The sequence below is a fragment of the Macrobrachium rosenbergii genome, chromosome 12, assembly GCF_040412425.1.
Source record: "Macrobrachium rosenbergii isolate ZJJX-2024 chromosome 12, ASM4041242v1, whole genome shotgun sequence".
NCBI classification, from domain to species: Eukaryota; Metazoa; Arthropoda; class Malacostraca; order Decapoda; family Palaemonidae; genus Macrobrachium; species Macrobrachium rosenbergii.
Genome location: NC_089752.1, coordinates 11,613,001 through 11,635,500, shown reverse-complemented (window position 1 = coordinate 11,635,500; position 22,500 = coordinate 11,613,001). Strand labels below are relative to the sequence as shown.

The 22,500-nt window shown below is 34.6% G+C and overlaps 2 protein-coding genes across 4 annotated transcripts in view; one reads left to right on the top strand and one right to left on the bottom strand.

Annotated features, from left to right (window-relative positions):
- The window catches only part of Alk (Anaplastic lymphoma kinase), a 1,114,821-nt gene that overhangs the window by 174,732 nt on the left and 917,589 nt on the right, over window positions 1-22,500 (top strand). The gene's annotated exons all lie outside the window — the stretch shown is intronic.
- The window catches only part of LOC136844390 (uncharacterized), a 663,809-nt gene that overhangs the window by 627,174 nt on the left and 14,135 nt on the right, over window positions 1-22,500 (bottom strand). For 2 of the 3 annotated variants that reach the window (XM_067113486.1, XM_067113501.1), the window contains exon 2: window positions 17,028-17,063. The exons of the other annotated variant lie outside the window; for it this stretch is intronic. The gene's annotated coding sequence lies outside the window, so the exon portion shown is untranslated. The remainder of the gene's footprint in view (window positions 1-17,027; window positions 17,064-22,500) is intronic. 3 annotated transcript variants of the gene reach the window in all.

Genomic DNA, 22,500 nt, shown 5'->3' with positions numbered 1-22,500 from the left:
GGAGCAGACCTCACTTTTGGTCGGCGCTCGATGGAAAAATAAACAGCAACCACCAACAGATCGGCAAGAAGCCTTGGAAAAATGCAGATTTTGAGAGAGAGAGAGAGAGAGAGAGAGAGAGAGAGAGAGAGAGAGAGAGAGAGAGAGAGAGAGAGAGAGAGAGAGAGAGAGAGAATTTTGCAACAAAGAAGTTACCAGAACTAGAAAAGACTCCGACGTTGAAAAATAAGATGAAGCCACGAGTATGAAAAATCTGTATGACGCCAATCATAGTGAAGAACAATAATTATCATTCCAAAGAGTTCAGAAACAAATTAATCCTTTCAAGATTTATTCTGCAAACCAACGTATATACTTGTCACTAGTCATGTAAAAGGAGCCAGTCGTGTACCTGCATTTTCCTAGAGAAAATTCATGCTTCTTTAATACCTTACAAACTCTTCTGAAATAAACACATCCTTGCTCACGAAAACGCACGAGCAAAAGATGGGAAGCCTTTGTGTGTCAAGGCCACAATGGGCCTTGCTTTCCGTTTGCGTAGCATATCGTAGCTTCCTTTAATCTAAAAAATTAAAACAGCCATCATGATTGCCAAATAGCAAAATACTGGGAAATCCCGTATCTCAAAGCCCCTTCTTCACTTTCAGGGAGAAAGAAAACAAAAATGATCTTATCTTGCACGAAATATTTGGTTTTCTTCCCCACTGGCATCACATCCCTTAAAACAGTCCTCATTATTGTCAAAGCCAAAGCCTAATACCTCATGATTTTAGATGAATATAATTTGTTTACATCCACAGAAAATATCAAAGAGTGACTTTATATTAGCATTTAAAATTGCGCTGAAAGTTATTCAGCAAACCCACTTTAAAAAAAAATCAAGGGCTCTACAAAAAGAATTATGCTGAGGAAAAAGCGTATTATACTATCTAAAAAGACGTCGATAACTTTCTAGAAAGTTTGAGGTGACAAAGACAAACAAATCCCCCTGAGTGGCCAGAAAGGAAAATATTTTCTCTTATCGTGAATAATAACTTAGGGATGCTAGATGAAGACTCCTAGATGAAGGGAGATAGAGCATTTTCGAGAGCTAGAACAGAATTCATCTCGTGTAGTTGTTGCGGCAATTAATATGCACGCAACACGAAAAGTTCTCCGATAATGGTAAAATCAAACTATTACCGTCAGGTGTCGTCAGTGACTTCCGTTAATTGTTTGCTAATTGGAAATTCCCCATTTATGCCCAATATGTCTTATTTCTTTATTTGAGACAAAGAGCCATGCACTTCGAATGTGAATTGATTATGTACAATATATGGTAAACTGAAGAGAAGAAAGTAGAATTTAATTTACAAACGAACCATATTAAAACTACGGAAATTTCCTTGAACAGAAAACTGCGAAAAATCGTACGGTAAATTCTTTTAAGTAGCCTGCATAGCATGAGAAAGGTCTCCTAACTGTATTACGAATGAGGGAAATGTATTAAAACCGTTGAATAGGTTTCTCCACTAATGGGAAAGTTGTAGTTGACTAATGGCGTAAGTTAGTTCTGTTCATGAAATTCAGGAAATTCAGGCCTCTATGCCAAGCACTCAATCAGGCCAGTGCCGATAAGTGATGACGTCATTGACAGCTCTTCACATTCGATCATATCAGGATTTATATTGGTAATATTTCTGCTTATGTTTAAGTGGTTGTTTATACAACCAATTTTCTTACAAATACCGAATTAATAATGTTTAACGCTACTTTAATTGATAACCTAGATTCATGAGTCGTGAATACCGAGTAATCTTTTTCTTTAAACATTTTTGTTAGGGAAAATGATGAAAAAACTATGAAGATGCGCATTAGGCTACATACATGCAATATATGTTGCTGTGCCCTATCCGAGTCTTGTGTGTGCTGGAATGTCGACTTATTTCTTAGTTATACTCGATACCTCCTTCTGGACTGGCCTTCAAAATCAGCTGATTTGAACTCGATCGAAAACTTGTGTGAAATTATTCCTAGGCAATGGATCGAAGTATCAAGTGAAGCACTTCATATGCAAACGGATTAATACAATTTCATCGTATCTTCTACAGAAGTCTTCTAGGCTCACAAATGGTAGTCACTTGAGCTTAACCGATATCACAACGTAATTAAATAATGAAATATGCTGTCATAATCTTTTCCCCTCATGGAAGTATTAAAAAAATTCCCTGAAAACTAGGGATAAATACACCTTTGTAATATATATATGTAATATATATATACAGTATATATATATATATATATATATATATATATATATATATATATATATATATATATATATATATATATATATATATATGTATGTATGTATGTAATGTATATAAATATACATTTATATATATATATATATATATATATATATATTATATATATATATATATATATAATATATATATATATATATATATATATATATATATATATATATATATATATAAATATATATATATATAAAGTCCAGTTACCATGTATATTCTGTTTCTTTCTGCGTCGAATTTGTTTCCATTAATATCCATAGTTTACTCTAAAAAATTACTAATTAAACTTAACAAACGCCCAAGGCTATTACTAACTGACAAGTAAATATTTGATTTAATTTGTTAACGTAAAACCGATATTTAACATTATTTGCCTTCGCATTCAATTCCACGAAAAAAAATTAGAGGTGCTAAGTCGCCTCATGCCCGCCATCACTGAAGGTGTTTAAATATTTCCATTCTAACCTTACTGACCCCGCTCCACGTGATCTACACAGAATCTAAACTTTGCATTTTATTTGTCGTTTCCACCTTTGTTCCTCCCCCACAGGAAGCGGTGAAAGGACATTTTTCGTGATTTATTCATCAAGACCTTTTAGTTTTCTGCAAAAGAAAACTATTGTGCCGACTTTGTGGCTAACATCGACACCAAAGGTCCGTCCACCCTCAGATCTTAAAAACTACCGAGGTTAGAGGACTGTAAATTGTTATGTTGATCATCCACCCTCCAATCATCAAACATACCGAATTGCAGCCCTCTAGCCTTAATAGTTTTTATTTTATTTAAGGTTAAAGTTAGCCATAATCGTACATTTGGCACCACTATAGCCACCAACAACACAGGCCACCACAGGACCGTGGCTGAGTTTCATGGGACGCGGCTGAGAGTATTTTACGGGCCGTGGCTGAGGCCACCACCGGACCGTGGCTGAAAGTTTCATGGGCCGCGACTAAGAGTTCCATGGGCCGTGGCTGAAAGTTTCATACAGAAGTATATGCTGTACAGAAAACTCGAATTGCGCCGAAGAAACTATCTTTTTAAACTTTGTCATTTTGAAGAGCAAAACTATCACACGGAAATTTCAGCCTAACGCTAACCTTTTCGTTCCACAATACACAGAGATAAATTAAGGCTTGTACAGTATTCTCTTAGTTTTGTAATAAGGTTACGAACTTTTCTTGCATATGTATTAATCAAAATAAGTTGCACCCAGAAACATTTTTTTGTTGCGGAGGCCATTTCGGTTATCCCATCCTCAGTATTCGCACCCTCCTCAACAGTGGAGATGGTTAATAAAACGTATACACTATGATGCTGCTACAACTGGTAACATAAAACTAGAAGTCACGTACCAAACTTTCAAAAAAAAATAAATAAATAAATAATCGACACACTGAAATTGTTCAACGTCTTAACGCTGACCTTTGTATCAACCACTGAGAACTCTGCCCTTGAGTTCACACACTCAAGATTAAATAGGTAGATAAGCAGTGGAAGACCTACACAATGACATTTTAACGATGACACTAAAGCTTGAAAAGAAGTAAGAACAAAGTGGAATTTCAGTAACTTAAAGCCGACCTTCTCCTTTAGACCCTGTTCACACTAGGCGATTTCAATCGCCTCGATCTAAAGTGGGAGTCGCAGAGTTACTGTTTACATTACACGTTCAACGCCACGATTTCCAACCACAGCCCCCCCCCCCCTTTTTTTTTTTTACCAAAATGGGTGTCGAGGAAGCAGAATGCGTCTGGATACTATATCACGGGGGTAAACGGGAAAAAAACGTTGCTGGGTGCAACTTATTTTGAAAGATCCATATGCAGGGAAAGTTCGTACCCTTGTAACCAAAACTCAGAGAATACAAACCGTAATTTTTCACTTATTTCGGAATGTCCATAGAGTCTTCCCTACTTCCTCTCAGCACCTTTACTTTACGTCTTCGCTCTCATGTTCTGAGAAACCCGCATCAACAATAAGAGAATGTTTCCAGTTTCCTGAATAAGGACAATTATGTTCTAAACATAGGAATCTCCATTCCCACGTGTTCTTGTGAAAGTGCCACCGCAACTGTGCCGTGTGATCGGTTGCACAGAAACACATGTGTCTGAAGGCGGAGAAAGGGTGAGCAGAAATCTCGCGTTGGAGCAGCGTCAAAAAACAAAAATCGTCTATTTGTGTGTGATGACTCCCTAGAAATCCCACCGATTTCGAAACAACGGGTTGGAATCGCTTCATGTGAACAGCGCCGTAGTTCATATTTAAACCCAAGGGCCGACCGCGACGCTGACATCGACACCAAAGGTGTTCATTCGTCCTGAGTTGATCCCTAATTTTCTGTTGTTAAAATTCCTCTAATGACGATCGTGTTTCTACATTTGCATCCCATTGCCTTTTCTCCAGAGAAGAAATTGCTTCTTAATGCTCTCAACGGCCATTTCCAGATTCCGGTGAACCGACTATTAATAGCTCCAGTTCTGGCAACATTTAAATTTCGATTGTATTTGGCAAGTCACCATGGGCCTTGAATTGAAAATGAAAATGATAAAATGTACGTTATACTGTTTATGATTACATGTAGTTAACTTAAAGAGAGAGAGAGAGAGAGAGAGAGAGAGAGAGAGAGAGAGAGAGAGAGAGAGAGAGAGAGATTTTGCGAATCTTGATTCAGTAAATATAAATAATGATGATAAGTTTAAATTACTTGCTACGTGCACATTAGATAGCAAGAATATTCACAGACATTTAGCCATATGGCGAAGCCTTTAATATTTTACATATATTTTACTTGTAAGGTTCATTGTTTTTTTAAGGAAGAACCCAAAATCGCTGAACAAAGTTACTAAATTTGTTTTAATTCAAAAGAAATCAAACAATCTACAGCTGACTTGCGGCTGCCAACAGAATGCAACCTGTATAAAACAAACACCGCTGCAAGTTTCACTTTATTGCTGCCTCAAACAATTAACGGCAACTTAGGTCCTTTTTCCGCTATATCAATTATAGTGAATTATAAGAGTTAAATGAGCTTTTTTTTTCCTCCTGAATGAACTGTAATTAATCTGATTACATGAGAGTACTTCTTATCTATTTTTGAATTTGAGCGAAATTCCTGCCATGAAAACTCTGGTGAAAGTCAACTAATCCAATCCACACGTTGCTCTAATATCCTCATGACCGGCTAAAAAAAAAAGTAAAAAATGCGCCTAACTTTCTTCAGCGCAATTCGAGTTTTCTGTACAGCGTATAATCAAGGCCACCGAAAACGGATCTATCTTTCGGTCGCATCCGTATAATGCTGTATGAGCCGCGGTCAATGAAACCTTAACCATGGCCCGGTGGTGGCCTATCCTATATCGTTGCCAGAAGCACGATTATGGCTAACTTTAACCTTAAATAAAATAAAAACTACTGAGACTACAGGGCTGCAATTTGGCATGTTTGATGACTGGAGGTTGGATGATCAACGTAGCAATTTGCAACCCCCTAGAATCAGTAGTTTTTAGGGTCTGAGGGCGGACAGAAAAATGGCGGACAGAAAAAAGTGCGGACAGAATAAACTGCGGACGGACAGACAAAGCCGGTACAATAGTTTTCTTTTACAGAAAGCTAAAAAAGGATTTAACAAGAAAGATAGCGAAACCAACTGGCAGAATGGTCAAATGATTAGTGGTAAAGGGGCACAAAAAATGCCAAAAGAGTACATGGTACAGACTTCCTTGAAGAACAAGATGACCGACTAATTATTTCGCCTACACTTAAAGCTATTGCCATTCTAGCGTCGGCCTCGATTCAGGGTCCGCGTCCAGAACAATTTCATAAGGTCACCGTTAAGATGTCCAAATATTTAGGAGTTACCGTTTCTGTCTGCGTCATTTGTCTTTACAGTTGCTGACGCAGGACAGGCTTTTTTTTTTTTTTTTTTTTTTTTTTTTTTTTTTTTTTTTTTTTTTGAAGTCATGAGGTTAACTCAACATGTTTAAATCTGAAAGTATTCACCGTTTCTTTCCAAGTTTAGGATGAATGCTTGTAGTATTAACATGTTTCACACCTCATCACTTCCCTGTATCTTTGCTACCGGGCTACTGACCCAGGTCCAGGGTTCCTCGTGCATAATGAAAAGGTAAGGTCAGTGTAAAGATGAAATTTCAATAGATTATTATTTCTTTTCAGAATGAAAATGTTTAAAAATATAGTCATATTCTATACCATATGAAAGATCGTTCTCTCAACAGTGGCGTGGAGTCAGTGAAGTTGATACAGAAATATGTTGCCTCTAGTTTTTCTTCCAGAACTGATATTCCCGAAATCAAATTAAAATTTAAATGTACTACCATGCAGAACACACCTTGTATATTTATCATATCTTAAAACTGTTAAACAAATCTACACTAAGTATTCAGTCTTTTAATCAATCAGATTATGACATCCAGAGCACCATCCAGTAAGAATATAAACAAGTAAACAACCAATAAGAATATAAACAAGTAAACAATGCGCCGAAGTTTCTTCGGCGCACTGAGTTTTTTGTGAACAGCCGCTACAGCGTATAATCAAGGCCACTGAAAAAACAGGTCTATCTTTCGGTGGTCTCAGTATAATGCTGTATGGGCCGCGCCCATGAAACTTAACCACGGCCCGGTGGTGACCATCCTATCGTTTCCAGCTAATGATTATGACTAACTTTAACCTTCAATAAAATAAAACTACTGAGGTTAGAGGGCTGCAATTTGGTATGTTTGATGATTGGAGGGTGGATGATCAACATACCAATTTTCAGCCCTCTAACCTCAGTAGGTTTTATGATCTGAGGTCGGACAGAATAAAGTGCGGACGGATAGACAAAGCCGGCACAATAGTTTTCTTTCATAGAAAACTAAAAGGCAACAACTTTCACATATCATACCGACATATTTCTAGTGTCACCTGTTAATCATTTCACCTCCCACCAAACATTGCTGACTTTGTCTAAGTTCTCTGTGCTAGATAAATCTGTGGTCTATATTTTAGGAAAAATTCTACTGAATTTCGCCGTTTGAAATCTTTCTAATTTGCTGCTAAACTTATGGCATTATTATTATCCAAGAATGAATAATTTTAAATATAACGGAATATAAAATCTAGGCCAAAGGCCAAGCACTGGGTCATTTAACGCTGAAAAGGAAATTGAGAGTAAAAAGGCTTTAATGGTGTAACAGGAGGACAACTTAGCCGTTGCACTAAGAAACAATTGTTAGGAGAGGGTGGAAAGTAGGACGAAAGAAAATATGAATAGAGGTACAGCAACGGGAACGAAAGGGGTTGCAGGTAGGGGCAACCCTACCTGCAATCTAAATAACCCCTACAGTGCACCGCGTGAGTTGCAGTGACGGTACTACCCCTCTACGGGGTAAAATATCACAAAAGCAAAGATGATGGTGAAAATGTTTTCCAAGGAACTGGGAAACCAGGTACTAATAACTCTGCAAAGAATTTCCCTGAAAGGAAATTCTTTTCGAAATTCCCCCTTGACCAAACAGATTTTTCGTACAAATGCCAGTATCAACAGCCAGAGAAAGGAATGACCTCTGCTTCTATTAATAGCTCGAGAGCTTAAGTGCAAACGCTACAAATAGGTGGAAATGCTCTCAATCCGGAGAAACAACAACTTGTGCAAGGCAAAAAGATAGAAATTAGTTTAATTGTTTTAAGGAGACTTTCAATAAACTGCAGAGGTACTGATATTTTGATAATTTTATTGAAGCAACAAATCCAGTTATGTGTGGGTACATATATTTAAAAATCAATCTTTACAGAGAGATCTCGGGAATCTGTTCGATTCCCCTTTTCAATCTGCAGATTAAACAGGGGAATAGAACAGTTTCCCGAAGTCTCTGTACAGATTTATTTATAAATATACGTATCTACTCATACATAACTGTGGATTTGTTTCTCCATTTCGAGACTCATGCTACTATGCGTATTTTTTTTATAATTTTATATTTAGAGTTAATGACCTGACAATACAGCATCAGAATAACAACCTATTGATTTTTCAAGTAAGGGCAGACCGGTGACTTGCTTTGTTATCGTGTAGGTGATGTTGCCTGAGCCATCGATTCCCTGTGCGAAAGACTTGATTAGAATGCATGACCTCGATGGCAATGGGTCGAGGATTGGTTTCGCCTTCGTACACAACAGTGGCGAATAAATTCCCCAAATTGGCTCTTAATTCGAGCCCGCGCACCAAGAACATGCTCACGGAGTTCATGGTTTACCCTCGAGGAATACTGATGCGGGATTAATGTGACGAGGCCTAAAACGGTGACCTCTGAACGAGCCTTACAAATAATCCAACAAAGGTGAAAAAGATGATGATGTTTTGAGCAAGCTGGCACTGACGGCTTATCTAAATGAGATTTATTTTAATAAGCGCGCAAAAAGAGAAAGAGAAAATGATTCACCATAAATTTACAACCCATGGAATCATAACGAGCGCCGAAAATTACCATTAGGTTAACGATGATCGCCAGGTTTTACCAGAGCTTCGAAACGCTTCAAGTAAAAATCTAATTGCACGAATTTCAAGCAAGCAAAGACAACTGATTAAATAAAAAAGGTAATTTAATTAGAATTAATAAGTGCATCAGATCGGTCCAGAGATATATATATATATATATATATATATATATATATATATATATATATATATATATATATATATATATATATATATATATATATATATATATATATGTGTGTGTGTGTGTGTGTGTGTGTGTATATTATATAAAATGTATGTATACACATACACATAATTTTATATATATATATATTATATATATGTATGTACACAAACATAATATATATATATATATATATATATATACATATACTATATACTATATATATATATATATATATATATATATATACATACTATATATATATATATATATATATATATATATATATATATATATATATATATATATATCTTAACTCATTAACTGCTGAATTAAGAATAAACCTTTGAGAACACTGCTTTACACACCTACACCCAGGGTTCTTGAGCAATGCACACTCCTGCATGCTCTGCAGCACTAACCTCTTCTTAGATGCGCTCTCATACTTTCTGGATATTGTCTTAATTCCACTACCTCTGTCATTCCATCTAGTCACTGCTTTTCTTGGACCCATACTATCCTTCCTCCAACTTTTCCAAATAATACATTCTTGTTCTAAACTGTCCTCCATTCTCTCCAAGTGACCAAACCACCTCAAAAGACTCTTGTCACCTATACTATCATTTTTAAGTTATCACATTTTTACATTTTCTACCCTTTCAACCTTTCGTACCCCACATATACTACATCTAAACGGTTTCCACCTCTGAGTTTTCATTTTCATTTACAATGCGAACTTCAATTCCATAACGCAGAGTAGGCGAACAATTCCGTCACATTATAAATTTTGCTTTCCTAGGCAGCCTCCTCTTTTGAAACTTCCGCAGAGCTCACAAGGCCTTGGCTATTTCACCCATTCTATGCGAGTCATACTCTATGTTCCCTCTTGAATACTTATCCCTAAAAGCTTTCCTTACAAACACATTCGCACTTTTACACCAGCCTGTGCAGCTTCCATTCACTATCAACAATTACCATATAGTGACATCAGCAAACATCGTCCAAACCACAGCATTCACAATCCACATTGTCTTTTCCCATATGCCTGCAGCTCATTTCCAGCCGTTTCCAGATCTTTCATAACCTCACAGCACCGGAGACATGACCCACCCTATTCTGGGGCCGATTTTTACATATCTCAACATAGATAATAGTCTTCCCTTACTTGATGGACTTATACATATACTGTATATAAAGCCAGGACACTGCAATCCAAACAATTTTGGTGGACGCCTCAGTGCTAACAGAGAATGGGATGGACTTAGTTTTACAATGTTTCGACTGTGCCCGCCAATGGAAAGCAAGCGACTGCAACCATGGAATAATGGAGAATTTTACTGACTAGAATATTGCTATTAATGAGAATCAGCCAGAGAGAGCAGTATACCACAGCATGGTAAATGCCAAAGCCTTTAAAAAAGAAGCAATGGCATTTAAAACAATAACTGACAGATTATGACCCATGGAAAAGTGAATCTATGAATCTTTTCTTGACTTAGCTTGATGTTACCCCTGGAAATAAGAAGCAGTACCGCCGACCGCAGATAGAAGAAACACATGGCCAGCAATGTACTGAAGTTTTAAGGTTCAGTACGATACCCCAACTTCCTAAACATAGCTACATCGGTCACGCCATGAAAATTCTGAGACCATCCACAGTATTATAAAAACAAATAAGCCATCTTCCACCATGTTACAGACACACGGTGACCAATATCCTACTATTTTGTTATAGTGCAGTCTACTTTAAATTCCACACAGTTACTTGTTACACGCACACATCTAGTCATGAAGTGCACTAACATAAACCAAGAAGTTGCCGCAAATCAGTTAAACAGTAAAGTTAAAAACTGACATCCGGAGGGAGATCATTCCAATGATACCAAAGCAGTAAGGAAATATGGGCACTATAAAAGAAAATTTCAAGGCTACAAAGAACAATAAGTAATTTTTTAAAATTAACAAGGGAAACCAGATTGCATTCAGTAATTATTTCAGTAAGCTCAGAAACCCAGCAGAACTATTACGTGTTCCTCAGTGATGGACATTTATACATTATAGAGAGGGGGAATTAGATAAGATGCAAGACGAGATGAGAATGGTTTGAATCTTAATCTTTGTATTCACCTAAAAAAAACAGCAAAAATTTCATACATATAAAGAAATGTACACATATCTCTCTCCTAACGATATCGCTACTGTTGTCTCTAAGATGACTTAGTACTCGAATATTTATTATCATATTATACATAATATAAATAAATATTTAGAAAAATATAACAATTATGACTATATCCACATTCCCACGATCCTCTAGTGGCAGTGACATTGTTTTATGTAGCGTCTGACGTTTTCTAAGAGCATGAACATGCTCGACAAAATAGATGCTCTATTTAAGATCCACATAAAACCATTTAGTATTTATTCTAAGAGCAAGCTGTTTTATACTCCGCATACCGCTTAGTGATCATAGAGAAATTTTTTTTAACAATTTGAGGTAATCAAACCGTATATAAATGTGTGTAACTATATGCATATGTATGTGTTTATATATATATATATATATATATATATATATATATATATATATATATATGTATGTATATGTATGGTATTCAATATATATATATATATATATATATATAATATATATATATATATATATATACATATATATATATATATATATATATATATATATATATATAATATATAAGTTCCATTACCTCATATGATCACAAGAGAAATGCCGACAATAAAAACCACTTACTCTCAGAATGCATACCCCTTTGTGTTCTAGTGATTCTGAACGTCTCAACGACAAGTCTGCCCTCTTAAAAGCCAGCAAAGCACCAGACCCATAAACTAAAGTTACAGGTTAATCGATATAAACAAAATGAATTGCTAATCACTACAAGGTCCAAACAACTACAACAAAAAAGCAAGAAAAACTTCAGTTAAACTTGAAGTAACAATATATATATATATATATATATATATATATATATATATATATATATATATATATATATATATATATATATATATAATATATATATATATATATATATATATATATATATATATATATATGTGTGTGTGTGTGTGTGTGTGTGTATATATATAAATATATAATATATATATATATATATATATATATATATATATATATATATATATATATATATATATATATATATATATATATATATATATATATATGTATATATAATTGAAGCGAAGCGACAAGAGAGCATCTTGTACAAAAACAGTCTTGCCGAAGTTTGTGACTTACTTTTCCAGTCATTTTCAAGGCTGAAACAATTTTAGACATTATAGTAGTTTTAAATTTTACCTTTAAAAACATTTATAAATTATACTGAAAAAACTATAATAGCAGAAAATCAATAACAAGTATGAGATAAAGAGATATATATATATATATATATATATATATATATATATATATATATATATATATATATATATATATATATACTATATACATACATATATATACAGTATATATACATATATATATACATATATATACAGTATATATATATATATATATATATATATATATATATATATATATATATATATATATATATATATATATTCATATTCATACCTGCATTCACTGACAAGGCACAGTGAGCAGAACCAGTCATAAAATCATCAAGCAAAAGCGGTAAAAACTCTCGGCGACTTTCCTAATGGTTATAACATCATGGAAGTCTGCCAAATATAGACCTGATGTGAGACCTTAATTGTCTGAGATAAAAATAGGTGAAAAGGAAAAAAAAAAATAAACGGACCCCAAAATAGGAAGTATAACTTATAGCAGGACGAGTTTTATGTACACCCATCCCATGTAATAGTGAAAAGTCGCTACTGCAAAGGAAAATCTTATTTCTTCATTACTGGTAACGGTTTTATCTCATATACATAACTCTTAACACCACCGGTCATATGCCTCGTCCCCATTTACTTCATCTAGGCACCCATTTCATTGGCTCTAATTCTTTGGATGTTATGGAATATATTTTCCAGAAGCTGATTCTTATCTATTAAGCTTTATATATATATATATATATATATATATATATATATATATATATATATATATATATATATATATGTATATATGTATATTTATATATATATATATATATATATATATATATATTTATATATATATATACATATATGTATGTATGCATATGTATGACTGAATGACGAAAATATGGAACGTGAGGAATATATAAATAAAGACAAAATCCACGAAGAAAAGAGCAACAATGGAGTACTGCAAGGCCTTTCGACTTCTTGTCCTTTACTTACAGTCTGCTAAGTAAAGGACAGAAATCGAAAGGCCTCGAAGTATTCCACTGTTTCCTTTCCTTCGTGGATTTTATTTTATATATATATATATATATATATATATATATATATATATATATATATATATATATATTATATATATATATATATATATATATATATATATATATATATTATATATATATACTGTACATACCTCATGGCTGTATTTCAATCCGCAAGTTAACTGATAAAAAAGACCAGAGAACGTTTCTCTCCTTTTCCCCAAAATTAATTGACCAATATATCATGTTCACCCGTATTTGTGTATCTGCGAATGCTTCTGCAATAAGCTGTTTTCCCTTAAAGTTTACGACATCAGAGAGAGAGAGAGAGAGAGAGAGAGAGAGAGAGAGAGAGAGAGAGAGAGAGAGAGAGAGAGAGAGAGAGAGTTCCTATTTAGTATCTGAAATTCTGAATCAAGGACAAAATAGATTTCGCACTATCAAAGCCTCTTTTTACACTCAGCCAAACGAATTTTCAGTGGCATACCCTCCCCCGATGTTTCCTTACCCTCACCCCGACCACAGCCTACCATGCTCATTCGTATTCCTTGGGTATTCAGTCTCACACAAGGTCTTTTCCTTTCCATATTTTATATAATTTACACATCCCTTTACAGGATCAAAAAAATTTTATATTGCGTTTATTTTAAAACTAGTCTGAATTCACTTACACCAACATTTCCAAGACTTGGACAAACCTTTTTGATCATATTCTTCTTGATCATCAATTCGATGCAATAACTTTGCATTCTATCATCTGAAGTGGCCAACTTTTTGCTTTCAAGTATAACCGACAGTCATATTTCACTTCCAAGAATAAGATTTTGTACCGCAAACTATTCACGCATTCCATTCCTAGACATTCATCTCTTATTCCACACCTGCTGTAGAGCCTGTTGCATTTTCGTATTACTTACTTTGTTTTACTTCTTCCCCTGTCATACTATTGTTGGTAACATTACTTTTAGATAGCACCCTACCATTCTCATTTTTGAACAATTACTTTTAACATTCAACTATCTTCCTTACTGGTTTTCATTTACTCTCAACTAAACTTTATTATCTATTCTTATAATCACTTCACTACTTTCGCATGTTTTCTCTGAACTCACGACACCTTACCCGTGTAACTATCAATCAACTCAAGACGTCATTAGTCTTATTGAGATAGGAATGACCTATCTTAATATCACTGTATAATCGATAGAATGATCTAATCTAGTAATTAAAGAATAGAAGAATTTACTATACTTTATTATATTGGAAAAAGTAATGACATCCGGTTGCTATAAATTAACGTATGAATTCAATGTCTAAGAGGATATTACAAAACATTAACACCTATTATATCACCTATTCTGTCGAAGAAGAATTTTCTTTTGAGCAGGCGAAGTAGGGCATGTAAACATGACTATGAACATCAATCAACACAGTATCGACAACTTATCAAAACTATATGAGTTTTTATGGGGACGCTCCAGAATTAATCCTCCTGTACGTGGATGCACATTTCTTTACTATTATTGTTTAGGATAGCATGGACACTTGAACATCTCTGAGAATGTTTCAAGAGAATTTCGCTCTGAATTTTCTGTGCTCTGAATTTCATCTTTAAAGAATCTATTGGCAAAAGGAGAATTATTTCACCTGAAAGACTTCCTAAATGCTGAGGCTCGTACTAGGTTTGAAAGATGTCCAGATTACTTGCAAAATATACCAAAAAACTTCATTCCATTATGAAGGAGCAAGAACCATTTGTGAATGGTGCTCCAAACTTAACAGGTTTTCCCCCGGTGGCTATTCCTCAATTTAAGTCATTCCATGGGTAAAGGATGTTAACGAATCCTTATGCCACAATTCACACATTTCTGGTCTTTCCTTTTAACTTGATGAGCAAAAGAGGCACATAAATATTCAACCACTGTTCACATATGAGCTGCATTGTCTGAGTGTCTCCTACATTTGCGTTGCGTCATAACTGATGAATAGTGAAGCAATGACACGATTTTCTCATAAGGCATTTCATAAATAAACGGACATGAATTGTGCAATAATACTAAGTGAATTCTTCGTTTGGGCAACGAATTTATAGCGCGTCACATTATTCTTCTGGAGTTTTCTTATCCAACTGGGAATTTTATGAATTAAAGTAGTCATGTTTATATGACCTTCTTCGCCTGCTCAAGGGAAAATTCTTCTCCGACAAAATAGGTGCTCTTTTTTTTTAATATCCTCTTAGATATTGAAATCATAAGTTAATTTATAGCAAAAGAATGTCACTATTTTTTTCCATTATAATAAAGCATCGTGAAATCTACTATTCTTTAACTACCAGATTAGATCATTCTATCGATTATACAGTGATACTAAGATAGGTCATTCTTATCTCAATAAGACTAATGACGTCTTAAGCAAATATTATTATTTTTATCAAGAAGAAAAGGATGATGAGATCCAATGATGATGAAGAATGAAAGCAGAAATGCACAGGAAATATTTCAAAAATGATAACTACTGCAAGAGAACAAATATTCTTCGTGGAAAAGAAGAGCTCACTGTTGATTACAAGAAGAAATTTGCATACCTTTCAGGAGGTGGTTCCGAAGTAATTGAAAAATAGTCTAGGTAAAGGCTTCATAATCTCGGTATCCGCTAACACTATATGCAGAACCCTTCCCAATTATTATTACAATCATTAATTCTCAGTGAATTTTACACTGACCTTAATTCACGCAGGCATTTGTGTGTGTGTGTGTGTGTGTATATGTATGTATGTATGTATGTATATATATAATGTATATATGTGTATGTATATGTGTACATATATACATATTTATATATATATATATATATATATATATATATATATATATATATATATATATATATATATAATTTCTTTTCACATTTCAGAGGCTAACTCCAGAAGGATAAAGCGCTTACCAGTTCTCAACCACGCTGGCCCATGGACTTTTCCTCTTAAGGAAATGCTCTCCATTGAGCACTCTCTCACATACATACATACATACATACATACATACATACATACATACATACATACATACATACATACATATATATATATATATATATATATATATATATATATATATATATATATGTATATATATGTGATACATATAAAATATATATAAATATATATAGTATATATATTAAATGAACCTAACGTCGTATCCTATCCCTTTGTAATGTGTTCTTTGCTTGACATCCAAAAATATATTAATCATTACTTATTGCAGTTTAACACCCTAGGCTGTACATATTTCTTATTCCCTAAATAAGTAAGATGTAAACACCCTCTCAGGATTTCATCTTTAAATGAGGAAAAAAGTGGCAGAAACGTGACGTAAACAAATATTCATGATGAAAAAGGCAAACGTCTGAGGTCTCGATGGTCTGATGTACTGAATCTCCCTGCATCTATTTATAAAAGTGTTTGAAGCCTACAAGAAAATAAGTAAAGCTGAACTCCAGCTGCAACAAAAACTTTTACATACAATACAAACTGCAGTCTTATCCCTTGCCTATGCAAAAAAATTTCCAAACATGAAGAGACAAACTGCACCAACAGTGACAGGGAACAACAGACCTACCCTAGAAAGGATGACAATTGTTAAGTGATGTTTTCGGGGGAAAATTTTTTACTTACTTTAACTGTTCTTCTAATAGGAGCCGTAATGGAATCCTGGAATTAAATGGAAAAATGCTGGCGTTAATATCCAAAAATACGTTTTAATTACAAACAAAATATATTATTTATTACCACGTTCCTTAAATTAAAATAGCATCAGCACAAACACCTTTAGGCTTGTAAATGATCTGTCCTATCCCTTATGAATTATTCCAAAGGTTATAGTATCCTCATTCAGAGATATTTTAACTGGCGACAGCTATGAGCACAAATGTGGGAAAGACAACAAGATTTTCTCTCATTTGAGAGCGAGACTTTTGGGATAAGTGGGAATATGTTAGTCGATAGTAAAATAAAAATTCCTTGGAGACAACAAATTATTGTTGTTCTTAATGCGCATACATCGATATGGAACAAGGCAAAAAGACCACGACCTTACTTAGCAGGTTGCAATAGAACAGTGAGCCATATGTAAAAGAGGGAAAGGAACAAAAAAAGGAAATGAATAAGACTGCAAATACAAACACAACAATAAAGAAATTTTAATATTTACAGGTAACAACAAATGGTGATTTAAACTGAATACAAGCATAGATTACATCGAAATCAAATAAATCTGCAAATAATCAATAACAAATAATAATAATAACACAATTATAAAAAAGTAAGATGAAAACATTGGCGCCAATAACAAACCAGTGAATTGCAAAAAATAAAAAAAATAAAAACAATGCGTTAAGGAAAGTACGCTATCCTAATTATTTAAACAAAAAAGCATAGTTTACTATAAGTTCACATTTTGACAAAAGCACAGTTGAGCACGAATTGAATCAGGTAAAACGTGATTTCTTTCACACTGACGTAAACAATCGAAAAACATGAGATATGAAAAGATTCAAAAAGAGCTGGAAAAAAGATTGTAAGTGCATTTGAACAGACCATCGCGCAATTTTCTCAGTCTGTCAAGAAGTTTGCGTTTCATTTTTGTCTTCAACTTTTATGAATAATAATTGGAAACGCAGGAAAATTATAAATTTAAGAGAATCCGACAAACGAGTAATTATGATTCTTGAAAATTGTCTTATCTTCAGAGTTACCAAGCGGGATGTTTTAGGAGAAGGTACAAATTTGAATGTCAGAGATAGGAAAAAAGCTGTTGGTGTAACTTGCGTATCTAAAACAAACTCTGCTTTTCTTTGCATTTATCTCTTAAAACACATTGCGGGGGAACATGCAAACATCCATTGCACTCACATAAAACAATTACAATTTAAGCGGACTACATCCAACGTTGATCTACTTAATCAAAATCACCTTTATTTCCTTGACAGTAATAAAGTGATTATTACCACTATGAAGAATAATAGTTAATTGTGATAAGAACTATATAATTACATGTAACGCTGTGTGAAATTTCTTTAAACCGGTTAAACTTTCCTCATAAATATCTAAAATGGGGCCAAAATAATTCCGTCCAGTTACATCCGATGACCAACAAAACTCTGAAATGGTGTAAATTTTAAAGGAATTGTTTCCGATTCGTGGGAACGAAAGCAGGTTCATATTTTTAGTTTGTGCTATTTTCTCCCGCTGCCCCGCTCTCTCTCTCTCTCTCTCTCTCTCTCTCTCTCTCTCTCTCTCTCTCTTGGTTTCGTGAACTAAGAAAGTTTCTAAAGGAAAAGCTTGTAATCCACCTCTAACAAGATGGATAAGTGAAAATTTTCTACTTTTCAAGTTTAAGAATACATTTTGTCACGTCGACCACGGATACATCGGATAACTACCACAAGGATGAAAACTCTAACAATCAACTTGCCAAGAAATCAGTGCTGCCTGTTGATAACTGGGGGACAGCTTTCATGGTTCTAGTAACTGGTTACGAATCACAGATCCGAAAACATGTCAACATACTTTTTCGATTCCAGTAATAAAAATATATTCATACATGTACTTGATTATAAGTCGATATTTCACTCGTTACATGAGATAAATTTAATTCCAGACACTGGTGTAGTACAACATAGTATACATTACATGCTCTATTTCAGGGATCGCGCCCACTTGCAAATATCTTGCAGTAAGTACACTCAGTGCTGAGTGTCTAGGCTATAACAGATCGCTAGTATCGAATATTATCTGTTGCTTAAGAATTCATAACCTTTGCAAAGCATAGGCGAGGCTAAACGCACGCAAGTATTGTTTAAGAGTAAACTTAATTAACAATTATTTTCAAACATCATCTGATTTTTTCAAATCATGATTAGTTTACGTAACAGCTTGCCAGGTCTGATGAGCTTGTAATCAGCTTCATTCTGATTTCAAAACGATTACCGAAAGTTCCAAAGAAGAGTGGGATACAAAAACAAAAACCTAAGTTCAAGTTACGGTGTGTACAGAGAAATAATACAACGATGATTCCACATTTAACGATGTTTTAAAGGTTCACCAGCTGGTAAGATTAAACTACAACCGGTCTCTTCCACAAACGATTCCTGGAAAACTCAGTGAATACAAACAAAAAGCACATTCAGTTAATTACTAATCCCGCATATATTCGTTTTTCTTTTATTTACTTACTTGCTCAAAAGGAAATGTCTCAACTTGTTATCAGGCTTATATAATCTTACTCTTTCCTTATGATACTAATGACGAGGCTCGCTGAGTCTGACATTATTAATAGTTTCTTTTACAATCTATTTCAGCTGTCGGAGTGGCACCAAACAAACGAACGTAACCAACGTTATAGGACTGATAACACTGAATCTCCAACTCTATCTGGTTAACGGTCTTGCCCTTGAACAAAAGATTTTATACACGACCAAGGGAGTTCACTCTAGCACTTTGCTCTGTATGTTCCGAATAACACTTGAGGGCCAGTATTACCAAGATGCTCATCTTTCACCCTAAAGATCATATCAAAAACTTTCTGAAGGGACAAAATGAAGGTAACTCATGAGTTAGACTAAGATCCAGAAGAACCTAACGAACAGAAATAAAAACACTTGAAGATGGGCCACTCAAAAGTTTTTAGTTAGAAGAGGTAATTAAATAATGTTCTGGGAACGTTGTTTAAAGGCAGACAAGGAGTTCTGGAAGAGTTTATAAGACTAAGATACAGATAAATTCCTCAAATTATAAATTCATTTTGAAGTATACAAAGTCTCATTTTGTAGCATAAAAGCCATTTATTCCTTCCAAAGTAAATACTTCTAGTCTCTAAATTAGTCTCCGTCCTGCCACCTACTATGAACACATCTTAATAATTATATACCAATCACTACAGCTCATTCGATGTCAAAAGGATTTTAAGACACTGAAATTACGATTCAAAATTATCCGCAGAACTGTCAATTAATTCTCTGAAGAGAATTGGGATTAAATTGAAGTAATAATTTTGACTGAACAAACAATGTAAAATAACACTGAATAAGACCCTAAAGCTGCTAAAATTCAGATATAAAGCAAAATCTTGCTTAATAAATTGGGTCATTTAGTTTTCCATGCAAATACGTCGGTTATATGAAAACCTTTAATTGATGTAAATCTTTTATCTAAAATTCCACACGCTACACTGTTATAAAATCCAGGTTGAAGTCTCCTGAGTTATTGGAATATCCAACAGAATCAACTCGGATAGCTCTCCCTTACCACGAAACCACTCCAGTACTATTACCTCTAAAATAATTTGAAAGACAGAACAGTCAGAATTTGCAAACCCCTCCATGGCAATTGTGAGCGTGTCGGTATTTTGAAAAACTATCTCGAAAGCGAGTGAAAAGATTCTGATGAATACTTTCTCCGACTGATTTCCTCCACCTGATAAGAAGTTTATTTCAGCACAACGATGACGGCTTGGCGTGATTTCTTGAGTGAAAAACAGTCACATCGTTACCGGTGTTCACAGACAGTTAGTCATCTGGAGGGGGCACATCCAATTACTGTTTTAAAAGTGATTCATCAAAATCTGTTCATTACCTTCCACTTGATGCAGTTAACAGACATATATACAGAGGAAATGAATCGAATTAAGACCAATTTGCGCGAGATAATATCTGATGTTACCGGTTATCTTTAATTTGCAAGTTCTCTCTCTCTCTCTCTCTCTCTCTCTCTCTCTCTCTCTCTCTCTCTCTCTCTGCCGTATACTTTGCCTGTAATGTAAAGACACCTTATAAGTCTCTCTCTTTAGACACACGACTTGAAATAAGCTGAAAATGCCTCTCTAGCTAGACCTTACAAGTAGAAAAGACTCAAGACACGAAGGAATAATTATACAGTTGAGCAGCGAATGACACCGAATTACTAATTACCACCTAATGTATGATTGGGATGTCGTGGCCCCTCAGTGCAACGAGAAGGGACGCGCCCATTGAACTCGGCATAAAAGTGACCGTAACGGTAATAGCAGAAAAGACTAGCAGAATCCTCCTCGTTTAATCAGTGCGAGGAAACAAAACGAGAGGTGCTGGAAATATAGGACCAATACTGCAATTTCCGTGGCTCAGCTGAGATGAAGGACGGAAATTAAAATTAACGAGAGGAAATTGCTAACAACTCACTTGGAGGACCCAATTTTGCAAAGCTCGTGGACCAAGATCACGATAGACACAGAAAGATTCATTTGAATAGAATACAATAGCATGTAGAATTTTGCCCAAAGGCCAAGCGCTGGGACCTATGGGGTCAATCAGCGCTGAAATGGAGATTGACAGTAAAAATGTTTGAAAGATGTAACAGAAGGAAAACTTCCCAGTTGCGCTATGAAACAATTGTTAGGAGAGGGTAGGAAGTAGGATGGAAGAAAGAGAATATGAACGGAGGTATAGTAAAAGGAATAAATGCGGTTGCAGTTAGAGGCCGGAGGGACGCTGCAAAGTACCTTAAGTAATGCCTACAGTGCACCGCATGAGGTGCACTGACGACACACTATCCCCCTTACGGAAAAGATTCATATGGGAATGTGCACTAACGACAACAGAGTGGGAATATCATCTTATATATCATCAAACCCGCATCGCTATAATGTTGGTGACATATGACAACTATTGTCTCATCATGAAAGTGGTCTTGATTGTCCTACACTTATCTAATGAAATTCTTCTTTTCGTTTCGAAGGTTATAAAAGGATAACCACAGAACATACTAAAAAGCAAAAGGACTCCATTACCATCTATAATCAGAAAAACATAGTAACGTATTGCTGTAGTTTATTTCGGAGATTCTTACTAAAGTTAACCAGTAATTCATTTTTTCTTGCACTGACGAAGCTCTCCACTTCTGGTATGCGGAGGTTCACTTCATTAAAGAAAAATAAAAGGCCTTCGTTCACCTGACCTACCGGAAATAAACTCAAATTGCTGGGATGTATACTGTAGAGAAAGGCTCACAATTAGGTTAAATCGAGAGACTTTTTTTTTTTATTACGTGTATGGATCTCAATTTCTGATAAGTGATTTTGATGAAAGATTTCTTTAAACAAGCAGAAATCTGG